Raw genomic sequence first — 19,337 nt, forward strand, 5'->3', positions numbered from 1 at the left:
TTTGTTTATTTTCTGTAGGCGACATTCAGTGGAACGTAGGTAACGCGCCCGACTCAACTTCAGCGTCTGGACTGAAGGAGGGTTCTTCAGTCACGCTGATCTCCAGCTATAAAAGGAACTGTTATGGCTCAGTCTCGCCAGGCTCAAGAAAAAAAATCTATCACTTTGAGTGCATTCAGTTAATATGCTGAATATTGACTCACTGCTTACTCATGTGCTCAACGTTTAAATTACACTTTCTCATTTCTGAAACATAAGTAATGATTTAATCCTCATAGGCTGATGAAGTCAGTTGGCATCATTTTCCTTTACAAGTGGAAGACAAGACTGGAGGAAAAAGTACTATCTTTTATTAGATGTCATTATTGATTTCAGATTTATTTCAAGGAAGGGGTGCTGTAAATTTGCACTGAGCTAATTAATGAAAACATACCAAAAGTAATGGAGGAACTGCTTGTAATCCCAGACGACTGAGCACAGAAGAGAATGCTTTACAGTTAAGTTACCAATGCTTTGCTCTCCTGAAAGAAGTTTGAAGGGAATTTGAATTTACCAATATGGGATGGTAGCACTTGGACACAGGAGCTGAACATAACCTTGGCAGTGAGGTATAGTGATCCTAAGGTTTTCACAGAGTTCTCTGACAGCATTTCTCTTGAGACTGCATAAAGGACAAGACTGTATATTCCAGTTTATTGAAAGAAGGGGTGCGTCTTTTTCTAAGTTATTCAGCCTGAAAGTCCCGGCTGCAAATATTGTTCATGCATTGTTATTTGAAGAAAAGTTTCAGCGAGAAGCACAGCAAACTTTTCTAACTGAGAACAAGAAATGTAGAGTGAGTCTTTCCTGATGGGGCATCACAAGGTGCAAGGAGACAAGGGAAGGAAAGAAGATGAAGGAGGGAGCAATACCCTCAAGATCTGCTTTTGGATAACTTGGAGTTTACGACTGTGAAGTTGCCAGTTTGATAAGACATGTTTACTATGACTGTGTTACTTTACAGAAGGTAGTGACTTCCTACAAAATTCATCATTTATGTATCCTAAAGTACCTCTGGACATGAATAACCCCTGTATTACAACAGAGACATTCTGGAACAGAAACTACTTTTTTGGTAAGTGACTTTCAGTAAGTTCAATGCTGTGACATCAGACACAATTTTTGGGTTGACTCTGGAGTTTCCAGGCAGCCTGAAAATAGGGTTTGATGGAACATTGCAATGATTTCTGTGGAGATGTTACAGTAGGAGTGCTTGGTTAATTTGTGTTTAACTGAATATACTTTTATGATTTTCTTCATAAAACTGTTTTAAAGCCAGTCCTGTGTTTTACAGCTCACTGTTTAAACGGTGAACGCAGTGTTTTCACTCAAAGAGAAACATCTGTATTGTTCTGGTGGAACATACACGTGCAGCCAAACCAAAAGTTAACTCTGGCTTGATGGACATTTCTCATGTTCACAGCTGTTGGGGAATTCTGACTAAAATCTCTGAACTATTTGGAAAACATCCCTTGCCACCCTGATTCTGTTTCCCTCTTTGTTGCATCTTCTCAGCCACAATTATTACATACATACTTAAAGACTCTGCTAGAAGGGAACGGGAAGTTTGTTATATTAGCACCAGGTCTTACATTTGACGCGTGTTTTACTCAAGATGAAAGATCATCTTTCTCGTCATTTGTTAAGACATTTCAAAGCAGTATGTTACTAAGGGAAACTTTGTACGAGCTAAAACTTACTGTTCATAAATCTTTTATGACTAAATGTGTGAAATCAGGACAAAATTTAATCACAGTGCCACACCATTACATGGTGCATAAGCACAGAAGGAGCACTATGAAAATGGGAGTTGCAGTAGCTAGAAGAAACTCGTTTGCAGTCGTTGCATGAATTGGTGTGTGTCTATATGAAACACAGCTCATTTGTTTGGAAGGGAAGAACCCTGCTTCTCTCACTGATGTTAATGGCTTAGGATTAGGCAACTAATATAGATGGATCTCATGATGATAAGAAGAGGCTTCTGTGCTGTCTGCCAAGCGAACAGAAACACTCTCCACAGGCTGCAGGGTAAATATTTTTTGTGGACTTGAATTACAGTACCAGAAAAGGCAGCAAATCAAATGGCATCGCCTTGCAGGAGATCTCACCACCCAGTGAGTGATGAGAAAGTAACTTTCTGGTGAGAAATATCCTGACTCTGTACCTCTAAACATACCAAGCGTTAACAAAAGGAACATATTTACGAAGGTTTCCCCCATCTTATGTTTTTGGTGGACAAGATGCTTCTTGCTTTTAGTATAGCTGGCAGTTATGGCACAGGAAGTCTTCACTGCTTAAAGAAAGAGTGAGTATGTGAGATGTTGCAAAATCCAGCTTTATGTATAGTGTTGTGCAGAACTAATTTAGCTTTTCTGAAATGTTTTTTTCCTTCCTTCCATCTTTCCTTCCTTCCTTGTTCCGTCCCACCCAGTCTCTTCCAGTTTCCCGCTTCTACTTTATTTATAGCTAAATGTAATAGGTGGGATTTGAGGAAGGGCCTCAGCGATCAGTTAGTGCAAATTCACCTGAATTACTGAAAATCATAATTATGTTATCATACAGATAACAGAGTAGATGCGTAAATGTACTTGACTCCGCAGAAAGAGTGCAGCATCCCAGGAAACAATTTTAGCAAACACATGTGAGTCCATTCACAACCACCAGCTGACAGATTCATGTAATATACTTTTAGACTTTGCCTGCACTGGAGATTTTTGCTGCCTTCACGGCTTTTGGCCAGCTAGAAAGGAGATCTGTACTGGGATAACCTCCAAGGCAAAGCCTGCTGTCAGCAGCAGTTTGCAAAGAGGCAGCTTACCTTGGTTTCACTCCGACATTACTTGTGTATGCTACTAATCATAATGACAATATTTAACTCTATTACTGTGCTTTTAAGATGGGTATCTAACACACCTCACAGGGGGATGGGCTGGTATCCTTGGCCCCTCAGCATATAATAGTTTTTGCACTGCTGCTAACTGTAGTGGGACTAACAGGGCAAACAGGGAGGTGAGCAGGTCTCGTGGTGTTGACGTGCCTCCTCCAGTAATCCCTGTTGTTATTCCGGCGTCCAAAGGGAACAGGAGCTGAACCATGACTGTTTTTCCTTCAGCAGCTGAGTACCTGCTGGTCTCCCACATACAAAACTGAAGTTTCATACTGTTTCTCTTGAATGGAAGCAGCATGACGTGAGTGTGAAAAGAGTGGAGCACCATGGTAAGGGCAACACAACCAAAAGGAGAGAACAGCTGACTCCAGGGTCGGATCAGATTTGTCCCCTCTGCTTCGCTGCGTGGGTTTGTTTTCAGCTCTTCAACTCAGACCGTCCCGTGGGTCTTACAATGCATCTCCACAGCCCTGGGCTGAGAAGAGGAACCAATTGCAAGGGGCTTGTTCATTCTTCCTAAAACAGGCTTCACAAGCCTGAAGAAATGAAGGCTGAGGCTGAACTTTAAAACAAGCTGAAAGCACTAAGATGCAGAAATGCAGAGTGAAACCATTCTGTAGAGTAAAATTTGGGACAGAGCCCTGGAAAAATCTATAATTATGACTAATCCATTTTTTATGTGTGTGGTTCCAGGTAAATTACTTTTAAAGATGATTTCTCTACCTATATTGGTTACAATTCTTTACTGTCATTTTAGATAAATGGCACGCTGACGTGTGAGCCCAGTATCAGATGAACTGCAGTGACAGAACTATTTCTGATGCCGAGTGGCCCGAGCTGAGCTGCTGCTGGTGCAGAGAAACAATACAAACAGGATATTCAGTGTCAAGCCGCAGTGGCACCCTGAGGGACCCACCCAGAGGCAGGCACTTGAATGCAGACTCTATCCTTCAGCCAAGTTAGCTGAGGAAACTTGACATAATGGCAGGCTGTAAGCTCAGCTTGTGCAGGGGCAAACACACGCAGTCACATTTTGGAAGTGGAAACAATCCGGAATGCAAACTTCAGGTATTCCTGAAGCACTGAACAAGGCTGAGAGCTACCACAGAGTTTTAAACGATAGCCTTTGGGTGCTTTTATTTTGTCAAATCGTCCCAGCCTTGCTTGCCGGTCCCTTCTCATGATCCCTCCCATCCTGTGATAGAGGAACACTGAAGTTAACACACTGCTGGAGGGAGGGGAGCGGTGGTAAATAACACTCCTTGTGTGCGAGGGCCATGGCTGTTGTGATACAAATCCAATCCTTTACAGGCTTTGCAGTCCTGATCATTAGTAGAGCTGTGAATAGGAAGGAGCATGAATTCAGTGCAAACAAGGAACAGACCACGGAAGGGAACAGCGTGGAGATTGCTTAGGCAGGTCGGAAACAAAGCGGTGGATCCAACACCATGGGATATGTTCAGTTCACAGGGTATAGCAGCCTAGCTAAGGGCAGGGCAGCGTGGCAGCAGAGCTTGTAGTAACACGCAGTGCTGAGGGTGAAGGCTGTTTTCGGTGGTGTGTGTGTATCTGAGAGCCAGTCGGCATCTCCCTGATGCAGGCTGTGATGTGGTGCGGTGCGACAGAGCAACAGGGAACTCCTTGCTGGCTCTCTGCCCGGTGCAGATTCCTTTTGAATTATGCTTTGACCTTTAAAGCAGGACCTGCTTCTTTAGTTTCTCATTGTCTAAGCTCTGCGCTGAAGCTTGAGAAACAAGGCTGTAAACACAGCAGGTAGGAAGGAGTCTGCCGAGGGAGAGCCACCAAATGGACCTGAGAGGTGAGGGAGTGCTTCACAGCAACACAGGCCTGGCGGTGCCAGGCTTCAATCAGCACAAAAGACTGGTTTATATTAAATACTGGTCCACAAATCCTCTCCTGCTCTTAAGAGCAACCTCTGCCTCCTGACGGGAGCGCTACCTGGTCTGTCCTCAGTGATGTGGAAAACCTGGGGTATGGATGTAGAGGGTCTGGGGTGGGACAGCCTCTCTCCCATCCAGAACTTCTTTAACGTTGCCATTGCTTCAGTTGTGTTTGCACAGGATTTCTCGTTCGGGCAGTCTGTCACGTGCAGGTTATTAAATGCAGACTGACGGGCAACTGGAGCACAAACTGGGCTCTGGCCTGGGAGGCAGCAGCCCCTCTGGGCCGGACGAAGGCCTTGCTGCTGCTTTTAGGGATACACAGGAGAAGCGTATGCACGTGGTTAAGGTTCAGACACATGGCTTAAGTTCTGAAATACCAAGAGGTTCTTCAAGGCTGCGAGAGCCTAAAGCCTCGGATTTCTCCTGCCTCATCTGCCTGCTGGCACTCGCAGCCGTGTTGTCCCTTTAACGATGCACTTGATCTGTCGGTGACTCATTTGAAGCCTCTCTTATCTCCACCAGCGAGGTGCTTCAGGGCTGAGTCGCACCCACGTATCAGCTCGGTTACTGTACGGTGTTATTAGCTGCTCTTTTCACTCCTCGGGTGCTCCCAGCCTTTGATCTGTTACCATATTGCAGCAGAAACTCCCTCCCCTCCACAAGATATTTTTTTTAATGCTGCATTACGTTGTGCAAGGCCATCGGCACTGCAGGAATGCCGCAGTCTCTGCTGCCTGTTCGCTGTTCTCACAAACAGATCCGTATGTTCATGTGTGAAATCAGCTCTGGTCGATTTCCTCAATATCCTCAAATATATTAATAATATTCCTCAATATCCAACAATCCCCGGATAATCACAGTGGAAGTCACTCTCCGTTCTCCTCCTGCAGCATTTTACTACAAGATGGCAATTTCCACCAGACACCCAAGTAGCCTACAAGTAACGTGGAGTTATAATGATGTGGTTAGCTCTTCCCTTCCTTCTCCCTGATGCATTTCTCTGGCTGTTTGTTGCTTTTACAAAACTGTGGGGCAGGAGCTGTTTGCTCCATCCGTACAGCAGCTGGTGTCGTGGGCCCTGACTAGTCTGTAAGTCCCGATGTTACTGGGCGGTGATGAATCCTGCCCAGCAGCAGAAAGTTTCCTTTTGCTGGTCAGGCTGGATCTTGTTTAATTTGAGGTTGGTTCCGTCAGAGCTAGAGACCTCGATGGGAAGAATGGTGCTGTCTGTGCAGCAGGACTGATGAAACTTTGTTTTGCCTGTTGTACAGTGGTTTTCTTGTTAAGCTGACCATCCTGCCTGATGCTGGAGACGTCAGAGAGGCCAGACAGGAGAGACTCCCTTCCTGAGAACAGGGGGCTCTGCTGCCCAACACAGCACAAGCGTCCAGCAGAGCTCTTCTGGAAGCTGACTCATTCGGACACGTGGCTTCCTTCCACACAGGTTTTCTGGTGCCCAGTAGCTGAGCTCACATTGCAGCCCCAGTTGGAGCCTCACGGCGTCTTTGAGGCTACCTCAACAAAATATATTGGGTAGCTTATTTTCATTATATCCGTCAGCGCTCGGTAGCTCTAAGACCTCTATTCGTGTGTCAAATTTGGCTGCAGCTGGCAAATGGATTAAGAAGTTATTGGGGCATGGGGCAGTAAGTGACAAAAACAGAGGCAGCACACTAGTTCAAAACATAATCGCTTAAAATCAGCTAAAACCCAAATAGTGTTGTAAGGAAGACCAGTGGCAGCATCTGAGCCATTTCTGCTGGATCAGATGACCTAGCAAAGCCTTCCTGACCTGTAGGATTTGGGGCAGAAACTGGCACAAGAAACACATGCCACCCCACAGCCTGTGGAGCAGTCAGTCCCTGCTGTTGTGCTGCGGCTCAGTGATTCAGCTCGTTTCAGCTGTATGTTCAAGGATGGGCCTTGCTGGGCTATGTGGTGGAGGATATCCCTGCTGCACCTTGATCATGCAATACAGGGAGGGCTGTGGCTGTCGTATTTATCTCCTATGGGGTCTGCCAAGTGGCACAGCCCTAACGCTGCAGGGTCTGACCACAGGTGGCTGATCTTAATCTGTTTTAATAATGGCAAATCACTTTCCTTCCACTGGCCAGGTTGGATGCATTTTATTTATGTCTTAAAACCTCTCCTCTCTCCCACGTTGTGATCTGTGCAAAGCTGTTTGGTAAGTTAAAAGCTCTGTCTGGTGTGTGGGCAGGAGAAAGGCTACAGCCTGGTGCTGCAAACGCATGAGATGTGGTCCAGGCTCACGGGGAAGAATGAGGCAGGGATTAGAGATGCTAGTCTTGTGCTGTGTTCGTGAGACTTGCCTGGCCTGTTTCACAGACTCACTGCTACTGATCCTTCACTGTGTTCCAGGCCCGGCCTACAGGCACTGACTGTCCGTGTCCTGGGGCTTGCGCCAGACTTTAATTGTCTCTATTAGTGTGATGGATGCTGGAAGGGAGGGCAGCCTGCAGAAGGGTGGCGTTTCACTGCCGCTGCTGTTGCTGGGAATTCCTTTATTGGAAGTTACTCGCATTTGCCCTCTTGTGAAACGCGTAGGTGAGCTATTTATAAATGCACAGACATCCCACATCTCTAGCTCGTACTCACGTTTAAGGATAATCCCTGCAGGGAGGGGAGAATTTGTCCAGGACTGCAAAGCAGTTTAGTGGCAGAGTTGAAAATAATTCACTTCTTCTGAGCCTCAACATCTTCTTTACGCTGGGGTGGATTTATGGCGGTGGGAGCAGGAGTGGAGAAGAGACATTTTGTTCCCCTGTTAGCACTGCCTGTTGCAGCATGATCACCCAGCTTCTGGCTGAGCAGAGGGACTTGTCCTGCTGCACGGCCCCCTCTTCCATCTTCCCCTTCCTCTGCACAGCAGAGGCACACTGCTCTGCTCTGTGCTGCATCCAACCTCAGCCTTCGCTTGCTCGGAGGAATGAGTCCTCTCCTGGAGCAATCCAGCCCCAGACACGTGGCTATCAGCCTCTGTACTTCTTGAATGTTCTTCTACAAGTAGATACAGCTACTTGCATTCATCACTTTTCTCCTGCAAAGTGCAATTTTCCTCGCTCTTTAAAGCATGCTGTTTCTTGTACTGAAAGATTAACGTAGCTGGGTTTCCAGCATCTCTGTCACCTTTCACACGTGGATTTGCTTATGACCAATAACAGGCAAGCTTCTAAGCCTGTCCTCAGTGGGAACACGATTCTTCTGCCTGACTTCCAGTTTTCATGAAGCCGAGGGCATTTAGCTTCCTTTGAGGCCTGCACCCCAGTGTTGGATTGACCAAAGGACCCAAGCAGGATGAGGCAGACATGGATGCTCCCCGAACGAGAAGCATGAGCCTAATTGCTGTAGAAACAAGGCTAATGCCTTGTGGCTGCACTGAGGAAGAGATTTTTTTCCTCTTTCACGGAGTTATCTGACAGCTCCTGGCGTGCTGGCTGTATCTGCAGGACACACTGCCCTCTTTTGGCCCTATGTGGGCTCTGGATCTGAGCTGAGAAACTTGCTCTTCGCATGTCCTTCCTGGAGCCTTGTGGGGGAATCTGATTTGTGATGGGATTTACAAAGTCAGGCAGCATTACAGACTCTGCAGGCAATCCAAGGACCTCATGAGGGGGTTTATGTGGAATTTCAGCATGAAATCAATTGTGAGAAAAATAACCTGCTACTGGTTTTATTATCTGCAATACAAGCAATGTAAGCATCTGCAGAAACCTGCTATCTGGGTTCTTGAACACATGGTGGAAGGCTTTCCTCTAGTTTCTCTTGTAGATGAGAGTTTGATGTAAATGTTGGAAAATCATCATTATGATAGAAAAGTTTCAGGGAATTTACGTTTCCAGATGTCATGGAGTTGTAGGAGAAATCTATGAACAGAGACTTACTTGAAAGAGACATCTCTGCCTTGATCTCAGCGGTGCCCTTTGGGGTTATGCGAGCTCAGAACCTGTCCCTGGCTGCTGAATGAGTGATTTAGTGTGAAGCTGAGCTTTGTTTGAACTGTGCAATACTGGTATTTTAATACATGGGATGTGGTATTTTAATACATGGGATGGAATGGTTTCACATCTGTACTTTCTTGCTACTTGTGCTTGTGTGGATTATTTCATTCTGGCAGTGTCTGACATTGTTCACCCTTCTTAATGTCCTGGAGAACCTCATTAATCTGATCTGTTTCTTTTCTGGATTAGTGAAAATCCTTCTTACAGCAAGATGGGGGGACAAAGAAAATTTAGTTGTTTTTCAGAGAGATTGTGTCTTTTTGTTTTGTCTTTTATCAAATGATTATTGTCAGCAAGAAAACCCAGCATGACTTGGAAGTGTACATTCCCACTGCACGTGCTCTTGAAGGAGCAACAGATGGAAATCGTGCTGGGTCAGAGCGTCCCAGAACAGTGAGAGTCCTGGGGCTGCACAAGTCGATGGATATCTCCTTGTTTGTGGAAATGCACGTGGAGCCACAAAGCTAGGTCAAAAAATCAAAACAAAACAAAAAGATGCTGTGATCCTAAACATCTCACCTACCTCGTGCCTTGCTTGAGGGCTGTGCTCTCAGCCAGGCTTTTGCTAAGATTCTAGGGAAGCGTGTCAGTTTTAGGAGCACACTGTCCTGGGGTGCAGGACACCCACTGAGTACTCTGGCAGGTGTTCCTCCTTTTAAATGGAAAAAAATCAGCTCAGCTCCACAGTGCCCCAGCCTGACAACTCACATCTGGCACGTGGGATCAGTGGGCAGGACAGAAGCCCTGTGCCTCTCTCAAGATCTTGCCTTTTTATCTCGGGCCATAGGCTACCCCTGGCATTTTCAGCCTGTGGACCACCACAAGTCAGATTATGGTGGGAGGGCAGATGACAGGAAGGGGAACCTTCCCACGAAAATAAATCAGCGCAGGTTTGCCACCATGGGAAGAGATGGCTCTTCTCTGACTGCATCTCCCTGCCTCTGGTCCTCCATCCCTTCTTTCGGGGGATGTAGATGCCACCACCGTGGTTTATGGCATCTTTTTGGGGAGTACAGTGAATGCTCACACGTATCAGTGGTCTGCTTACTGTGTTGTGATTTTCCTCTCCTGTCCAGGTGAGAAACCAAACCAGCCGTCTGAAAGTGGAAAGTTTCTGACTCAGTGCCCAGACTCACCCCTTCTTTCTGTGGCCCTGTAACCTCGCTGCTGCAGTAAGCTGCTCTGGGCTGGTACTGTCTTGCTGGGATAACTCGAGGGAAAGGCGTTCATCAGTATTTTTATAGTGATTTACACCTTTCTGAGGTTAGGCCTTTGAACCAGATTTTTCCTTAGAACCGAAATAAAAAGGAAAAGCTGGCAAAACGGCCAAAGGGTTTTATTTTTTATTTTTCCAATGCAAGAAGCCGGTTTTTGAAGACATCCTTGGCTCACCGTCAGCCAGCTGCACGAAGTGCTTTGACCCGTAGCAGCTGGCCATGGGCTTGTGCGGGGCTGGCTGGTGGGGAGCAGCCTGGGCAAGCCCACGGGCACCCCCGGGAAGTCGGGAGCAGGAGTGGGAGCGGGCACGGCAACTGTTTGCTCACGCTTCGGCTTGATGAAAACATACCCTGACCCTATAGCTGCAGGCAAGGTGAAAATGACTTCGCAACTGTTGTTTATCCACTTAGATTAGTCACTCCTAATTAGAAGATGGGGAGACATGCAGCTTGTGTTGGTCTGGGCTGACTGGGAGGGAAGGCTGTCCGCCACGGCAGGCTGGGGCTGCTGCCACCAGGGGACACTGCAGGATCGCCTATAAACCACCTGCCCTGGGCTGGCCTTCGCCTTCTCGGTTTGGCTCAGCCTCCCTCCCTCCACCAGCCTCTGTTGAGCCCCTTGTCCTTGGCACTCCTTGCTCTGGCACTTGGTTTCTTGGTTTCTCCTTGTTCCCTGCAACGTCGGCGAGGCGTTTTCCTCGCGTAATTTTATCGTGCAAGGGCACCGCAGGATCTCGGGTTTCTTTCTGTCTCTCCTTCCCTGAGGCAGGTAGCCGGTACGGCAGCTTCCCGGGAGCGTGCAAGGACCCGCAGGGACCTGCAGCGCTTGGCACGCTTGGGGCAAGAGGCATAAGCCAGGCACAGCCTGTTCTGAAGTTCGGGAGTGCTCGGAATGGAGATTTGGGTTTGGAAGATTAAGTTCAGTCTAGACTCAGACCACCCCAGTTCCCCAGGGTAAAAAAAAAAAGTCCTCTCTCTTATTTTCCGTAGTAAGAGTGAAGTGTAAGGTTCATGGATTTTGAAGTTAGTGCCCTGATACTTTGTGCAATAAGACAACATCATTACTTGCTTGAACTTAAAAAAAAAAAAAAGTTGTCAGGTTGCTTTTTCAGACGGAAAGAAAAATTCCTTAAGGAACCTGAATAGGTGGGCATATGAGTGATGTGGGTTCCTGCAGGTTTCCTTCTGAGGAAGGCAAGCCGCACAACTCGGGCCTAAAGAAGGCCTCCCCTCGGGGCTGGCCACTGAGCTGGGGCTGAGGCGAGGCCTGGAGGCCACGTCCCTGCCTGCCTGTGAGACTTTCCTCCCTGGTCCGGACTCGGGACAAAATCAATCTTGATTGATTCCCCGTGGTTAAACCCACAGTTCGCACCTTCCCTGAGGCCTGCTTGGGTACCGGCTGCCCCTGGCCTCAGTTTCTGTGGGCTCTTGGAGTCACTTGGCAAAGTGATGGAGAGTTTGCCCCTGCCCCCAGGCAGCGCAGAGATATTTTGCAGGGTCTTCTACTGAATGGGAGGCTGCTTCGTCTCTGAGAGGTTAAGGGATGACTGGCCTTCTGGAGGGGAAGCTCTCCTGTGGTTTAGGATCCTCCATGGTACAAGGTACGTCCTGATCCGCAGCATTGCCTGAGGATCGAGGCAGGGGTGTTGTTACCGTCTGCCAACATGTCCTTCAATGTTAACTCACCTATTAAGAAGAAACACGGAGCTGTATCTCTGCTCATGTCATTTTGCATAGCTGCCTTACATTCAAAAAGTTTAGTGCAGCTGAGAGCCTGGTCCGTCTTGCACACACAGGGCTTTCTTTTGTGCACCACTATTTCAGGAAACAACTTCACCAAGTGCTAATACCGCACCAGACAGAAAGCTCACACTTGTGCTTTGGTGGGGACTAGTGTGTGGGAGAGCTCCGTGCACCGTGGCCGGCCTAACAAACACCTCTGTGACAGGAGGCAGTTTCCTTTCTGTTCAGGAGAAAAGGTGCCCGTAACAGTTACTGGGGGGGAATTTAACTGGTCAGCTCACGAGCATGTTTATATTTAAAGTGTTTAAAAAAGGGGACGGCGATTTTCGAAGTGAAGAGTAAAAATGGTCTGGCAGTCAAGCGATGTTTAAGGATGGATGTAGTGTAGGCAGCGCTCCCTTGTAATACGTCAGGAGGCGGGAGGCAGCAGTCTGTGTTAATTACGCTTACAGTTAGCAGCAAATGCCTGCGTTTCAGCCAGGCCATACTGTGCTGATTATGATGGATTGGAATTCCAGAGGAGACTCAAATTCAGTGTGACTCCTCAAAGGGGGGTCACAAAGGGGGATAAGTACGCTGAGATGATAACAATAATTCATTAACGTTTTATATTCTTTATGGTGCCTTGTCCCCTGTGATAGCAGAAGCATTTCTGTAATCTAGAGTGTGTTGGAGTGTTCTTGGAACCCTTCTTTCCTGAGGAGTATTCTCTTTGGGAGAGTGCTTCAGCTCACTGCGAATGACACTTTGCTGCAGAGCCCCAGATTTCACGTTTGTATGTAGCCTGGGAACTGATGGAGAGAGAAAGAAGGTGCAGAAACTCCTAAGAGAAAACTCCTTGCTTCCTCCCATCCCACATTGCTTCCTGAAGTGGCCAAGGAGCTAGGCAGGGCTTCCTGGTTCCCATGGAGGCATGGAAGGGTCTTCATGTCACCTGGGTTTAGGCCAAGTTTTGGAAAAAACAGGTTCTTCCTACAGTTGAAGGAGAAAAGTATCCTGACATGAGAACGGGGGCCAGCATTTCACTGCCATCTCATACTCAGAGAGTAAACATGTGGCAAGAGTGGACATGCTTGCATTTTTGGTGAATTACCCAGAGCCTCATCATCTTCCTCTTGATGCAAGGAGACAGCAAGGTCCTGATCTAACACAGAGCCTGCCAAAACAAAAGGTAAACCTGTGAGCTTTTTTACTGCAGAGTGAATTTCTGTTGGATCTTCACTTTTATATCACTGGGCTCTGTCTTTTTTGACCCGGTAGTAGGCGTCCTAAAGCTGGGTTTACTGTTTCAAAGAACCATGGCTTGAACTACTCACATTTGGAATTATTTTCTACAGAGTGTTTTTACTCTCACTAGCTCCTTGGTTGACTGGATTCCTAAGCTGAGCATGAAAATTAGGAGTCAGAAGTGGTCTGAATGCACTCTTCTGCCCCTGCATCCTCTCTGGTATAGCAGGGTAAGCCAGGAGCAAGGGTGGGTTTTTGCCAGTGGAAGGCTGAGATCTGAATCTAGTTCTAATTGTGGGTCCACTGATTTCAGTGGATTTCCTCATGCACTGAATCAGTCCTTGATCCTGGCAGGATCATACACCTGCTAATAGGGCTGGCCTGGTGATAGACAACAAGCTCCTACCGCTCCTTAAGTAATGCTTTTTGTCTGAGTTTACCTCTTGTAAGCCTGCTCTATATAGATGAAAGGGGAGACCAGGCCTCGTGGCTGGGATCTGGTGCCGAGGAGCAGGAGGACACCAGCGGTCTGCTTTCATGGAGCGAGCACATGGGAGTGCAGGCTCTCGTGCCTCAGTTTCCCCCTTTACAAACCGAGTGACAACTGCCTTGCAGGATGCCTCCTGCAGGGTGGCAGTGGAGTCTCTCTGTCCCGCTGGGCCCCAGCAGATCAGCTCTTGCAGTAAGATGTGATTTAAATGATTTAGGGTGTTGTCATGTGATCAGAACTGATTGAGTTCCTGTGGCTTAACAAGTTGCCATCTGTTATCAGCCCCATTATGAATTATGCATTAACTTAAATCAAAGCTGCAGCCAGAACAGTTCAAGCAAAGTCCTCATCCCAGTGATACCGTAAATCTGTCCTTAGAGCCGTTAGTACTGGATCCAAAGCACTGCAGCCGCGTGACAGAGCATGCTGGTCCAGCACAAGCTCTCTGCTGGTTCGAACCGTCCTGGCAGACCCATGTGGCAGGGTTTATGCTGGGCCAGGTGCGGACTGCCGTCCTCATGTAGGCTCATCAAGCTGGTGAGAACTCCACGGCTTGTGTCCTGGCTCAGCTGGCAGAAACAAGGCCGTGGGCCCGCACCACAGAGGCCCAAGGGCCTTGAGGTCGTTTGGCCATGGAAGTGCTGCTGAAGAAGGCACAGTGACCGCACTGCCGGCTGACTCTGCATGAGGCTGCGTGAAGCTGCTGGCCCTGGAAGTGCCGTGAGCCCTACAGCCTGCAGTACACGTGCAGGCGGAGGTGTCAGAGCGGCTGTTTGTGGTGGGACGCTCCCAGCCCACCTCAGACATTCACCCCAGTCCTCAGGCCTGGGAGCACTGCGGCATCAGGGCGCAATCCCCTCATGTCCCATCATCTCCCAAGCCAATCTCACAGGCCAGGCTCTCTCGGCCTGCAATCTACCAAGGCAAGGTGCCCAGGGGCAGGCCTGGCTGTTACTGCACTCCTGGAGCTGGCTGAATTCCCGTGCGCTTGCCGAGCAGCACACTGGGTCAGCACCTTGGTTCTGACGCAGAGGCAGGCTGTTCGGTAGCAGCCGTTTGAGATCATAGCCTGTAAAATAAACATTTCTCTCTGGGAAAAGGCAGCGGAGATTACTGTGGCTAAATCGAGACTTCATTGGTGAGTGTGCTTAGTAGGGAAGGCAGAAAATCCGTGGCATCCGCTGAAGCCAAGTGCTCTCACACGGGTTGCATGGCAGTCCTGAGGAGGATCCATGAGCCAAACAGGATGGGTTGGCAGGGAACGAACACCTCCTGGCATCAGCAGTGGTTGCAGTGATAATTCCTGTTTGGATTTGGGGCCATAAATCTTTCTGTGGCTGCAAGAACGCTTCCAGTGGCTCCAGCTTTATCCCCGTGTTCAGAGGTGTTTATTTACAGCTGGAGGGTGGTTGTTCCATCAGCTTTGGCTGGCACAAAGGCTGACTCTGACTCCTGGTTTCTGCTCTTGGATATCTGAGGGCAAAATCCTTTGGATTCAGTGGGAACTACTCACACAGTGTCCCTGCTAGAAATAGAACCATGTCCCTCCTCTTTAAAATAAAGCCAGATTCTCTGTCTTCAGCGCGATGTGCTAAGCTCTTCCTGTGGGAGAGAGCCAGCCTGTTTTCTCACCCAAATTAACAAGAGTCTTTATCCCGTGCTGTTTTACAGAGGGCTGAATAGTCTCTTCAACTGAGACAGGAACTGAGAGAGTCTTTCTTAAGTTCCTTTGCAAAGAGGAAGGTGGGTAGCAAAGCTCCCAGCAGAAAAATAGTGCTACCATTATGATTTCTGTAAAGCGAGGTGGTCAGATTGCAGGTCTTTGCTCACATTTTGTCCCAATGGCTTTGCAGTCTAAAGATGAAGAAAAAGAATGGTAAAGCTCTGGATGCCAGGCAACAGCAAATTAAGAGGGAAGGACTAACAAAACAAAAGAGGATTTAGGATTTAGGATTTAGTGTGGACCACCAGGATGGGAGAAAAGTGAGACAATTTCTTGGACAAAGTCTCAAATTGCCCCAGTCCGCAGGGTGTTGTGCTTGGGAGGCTGGGAGGGAGTAGTCAGGCAACTTCATCCTTGGTCATGCAAAGGCAAAATTGTTGGACAAAAGGGTTTTATTAGATATATTGTAGCTGGGGCCTCGTAAAGCATTTGATACAGGGTATTACAAGCTCTTGCCCTCAGTCCGAAATTGTTTGGCTTGTCTTGGATAGCAGCTCAGTCATGTGGGTTAGCAGAAATGACAAGTGATACATGACTCTGATCACACAGATTTCAGACCGGTGTGACTGATGAAAGTTGTTGGTGCATCCTCTTCGCTGAGGGCTCCTTCTGTGCATTAGCAGAGCAGCAAAGAGCATTTTAATGACGTTTTTAGATGTGATAGTTTTCACAAGCTTTACCCAGTACCTTGCACATGAAGTGCAGAAAGAAAGTAGGAAGTTTGGTAACTTTGGAGAGGTGAAAATAATGAAAGCTACTGAAAGTTAGAGGTAACTGAAGTCACAGTATTGGGCCAGACTGTAAGCTGGGGTGAGCAGCATAGCTCCAATGAAATCTATCGAGGTCTGACAGCTTATTCATGCTGAGGTTACGGCTGGGGTAGAATTCACTGCTGAGAATTTACTAATCAACTGGGTTGAAATCAGAGCTGAAAGAGGGTTGAGTTAAATGATTTTACTTCTCCCCACATATTAAAGAAGAAAGTCTGCTCACCCCAGGCCAGAGGAGAAGGAGGGAGGTTGTAGAGGAGCCTGCCAAAACTGCAGAGGTATGGGAGGATTACTGAGCTGTACGGGAGGACTTGGCACACTTGATAGGAAATGGGGTATGGCACTAAAGCCCATTGCTCGGGAGCAAGAGTGCTGCCGGGGAGGCAGCCTCGATGGCCAAATCCGTCTTTCTGCCTCTGTATAATTGGACTCTGTGGATTCTGGCTAAAATTTCACTACAGGCAGGCCGTGAGATTTTGCCCAATAGTCCCACAGAAGAAGGAATTACTCCACCTTGTAATAGATGTGAATACTGCATAGCCCAACCAATTGTGGCTCAATACGAGATTTTCTTTCAGAGCTGACCACTTGTGATCCGAGCAGTCCAGTTCTGATGACTTTACCATTAATGCACAGTCCATACTAAGCTCCTATTCTTGGAGACACGCATCCATGCAGGTCATTTACGTACTGCGGACAGTTCAGGAAGGACCGTGCATGCCTCACCAGTGTATTTCTCTGTCCAAACGTCATCCAGTAGAGCTCAGACCACCTGGCTGGAGAATAGGAGTACTTTGTTCATCGTTCCCCTCAACTCTGGGTGAGTCTCCACCTGCAGCACTGTCAGTGCTGGAGAACAGTCAGCATTGTGAGAATGGACGGGCTAAACCTGAAACAATCCTGCAGCCGTCAGCTTGGCTCGCTGCTTCTGGGACTGGAGAAGGATGAAGGGTTTCCTCGTCTGATTTCCACACAGTTTGCATCAAATGCTGCCTGTGCCCTTCTCAGCAGCCACCAGTGAGGAAATTGCAACTTACTGCTACTCTTTGGTGCGTTTTGCTCAAGGTATGGCTTTTTATATTGTTTCATGTGGCGTCTGGCAGTCTGGTCTTCTGGAGCATCTGCTGATAGTGGTGTGAATCAATGACTTAGGGATTAGAGCATTTAAAATGAAGGCTAGACAAAGAATGTACAAAGCTGGTCAGACCATAACCTTTGCTTTAGCGTCAATAATGCTAACTGGAGATTCTTTCGGTGTGAAAACCTTTCAGTTGAAATCTCTTGATCCAAGTAGTTGGTTCATAGCATGATCTTATCCTGCAGCATCAAACTTGTGTACCCATGGCATTGCCTACCAGGTGCTGAGCTTTAGCTACACCTAGTTGTCCTTTGGCCCGTCTTGTGTGCACTGCAGAGGCTGAGTTCATGTGGTGGAAAGCAGAGCTCTGTTATTCCTCTCTGCAGTCTCTGTGCAGCTCTACTACTTGTAGTGACGTTATTCCTAGGTTACACCAGACTTGGGCTTGCTGTTTTTTTGATTTGATAGTAAATCAGGGTGAAGAGGAGTGACTGATCACTCTCCAGTCCATTTCAGGAGAGAATTGGATGGTCAAAAGGTTACTTTAAAAAAGTGCTTGGTTTTCTGTCTGCATGTGATTCCATCTGTAAAAATATCTCTGTAATTGTTAAAGGCTATTCTTCTAGATAGTAGCATACGGTAGAAAAGGCAACGTGCTTTAAGCAAGGAGTAAGCAGCTAGGTTTCAATCACTCACTAAATATGATCCTTCAGGCAACTCTTTAAGAGTTTTGCATGAACAGAAAATGAGAAAGTGGAAGGGAGAGTTTATATTGAAGTCTTCATTTAGTTCCAAAGGCCTAGAGCAAAGCATCAAAACATGAGTGCCTCATACAAGCCAAGACAGAGAGTAGAATTTCCATTTTATTCCAGATGAGAAGTAGGTCTTGTTATAAAGGGCTTGGGTGACAAAGCTAAATGTACTCTGAATTTCTACTCCCATCTATTTTTAATTATTCATGTGTAGATTCTTTTGTAGAGTTAACAAGGAATTTGCCAGAAGCTGGCCCGCGGAGGCTTGAGTTGCAGTTTTCCAGCAGACATCCTGAAAAAAACACTGTCACAGGCAATCAGCATCCTTGGGGAGGTGGCCTGTTAGCAGGGTGTTTACTAATTGGGATCATTCTGCAGTGGATAATTGTTTGTGACACCCACACTGATTGGACTCACAATATCTTCCCATCCTGCAAATGGTCCATGACAGTTTTGATGAATATGAAGCTTGGAGTCTGAATAAATCCACGTAAGGAAAAAACTGCTTCCACTGGAAAATATGTGTAGAAGGGCAGAGCCTTGCCCTGGGTCAGCCTCCAAGAATAGAGCCACAGGAGCACGCAGAAAAGGAGGCCACTCAGTGGGTCTGGTCAGACTTTCTATTTTTTCCTCTTGCATTTAATTACAAGACTGGGGGAAGGGCAGCCATGCCAAAATAAAATTGGGAGAGATGGTTTAGTCCTCACAGGACAAGGGATGTCCTAACAAAGGACTTCTGGGCTTACTGGGAAACTGCAGATTTATTGAAATATCTCTGGAATGAGTTCAGATGCAGGTCAGGCCTTCTCGCTGGTAGACAATAGCAAAAGTGATGCAGATGTCCCCAGCAAACAGGCATTGCTCTGGCCTTGGGAGCAGAATGTGATGGTTGCAAGCATCATTTTGCAGAAGAACTTTGGAGTTTTGTGATTGTTGTTGTTGTTTCTAGAGCAGTGGACCAAAATGTGTTTTACATTTTTGCTGCGTTTGAGTGCTACTTTGATATGGGGTAGAATTAAGAATTCCTCAGAAAGCTGCTTTGTTAGGCTATGATTTGGAGCACCTTGTAGCAGATCAGTGCTGTCATAGCCAAACAGAGCAAAGCACTGAACAGGTCCCAGATTACACTCTTTTCTCAACTGGGTCAACATTTCAGCATTTTTTTTCTGTCTGGATGAATAACTTCATTCTGGCAGATTGCATGTCTAATAAGCCAATTATGTGTCTGCAGCACTTGAGGTTACAACCAGATCTAGGATCACAGAATTGTAGGATCATTCTAGCCCAGTCCTCTGCTTGAAGCTCATTTTTCCTCCCGGCCCAAGCATAAATTTTATAGCCAGGCTAAGCTTCATATTGTGTGTTTCCACTTATTTGATAGAAAAGTATTTGTCATGCTTTGTCTGGATTGCATCTGTACGGCACCAAGGTGAGCTGGAGATGCAGCGGGTTTAGTCTTTGCAGTTGAGAGATCAGAGCTTCAGCTGG

General features: G+C 47.1%; 1 long non-coding RNA gene across 6 annotated transcripts in view; it reads left to right on the forward strand.

Annotated features, from left to right (window-relative positions):
* The window catches only part of LOC310903429, a 334,064-nt gene that overhangs the window by 769 nt on the left and 313,958 nt on the right, over positions 1 to 19,337 (forward strand). For all 6 annotated transcript variants that reach the window (XR_014587518.1, XR_014587519.1, XR_014587520.1 and 3 more), the window contains exon 2: positions 19 to 1,114. This is a non-coding gene — a long non-coding RNA (uncharacterized lncRNA). The remainder of the gene's footprint in view (positions 1 to 18; positions 1,115 to 19,337) is intronic.

This window comes from Anser anser (genome assembly GCF_964211835.1).
Source record: "Anser anser genome assembly, chromosome: 8".
NCBI classification, from domain to species: domain Eukaryota; kingdom Metazoa; phylum Chordata; class Aves; order Anseriformes; family Anatidae; genus Anser; species Anser anser.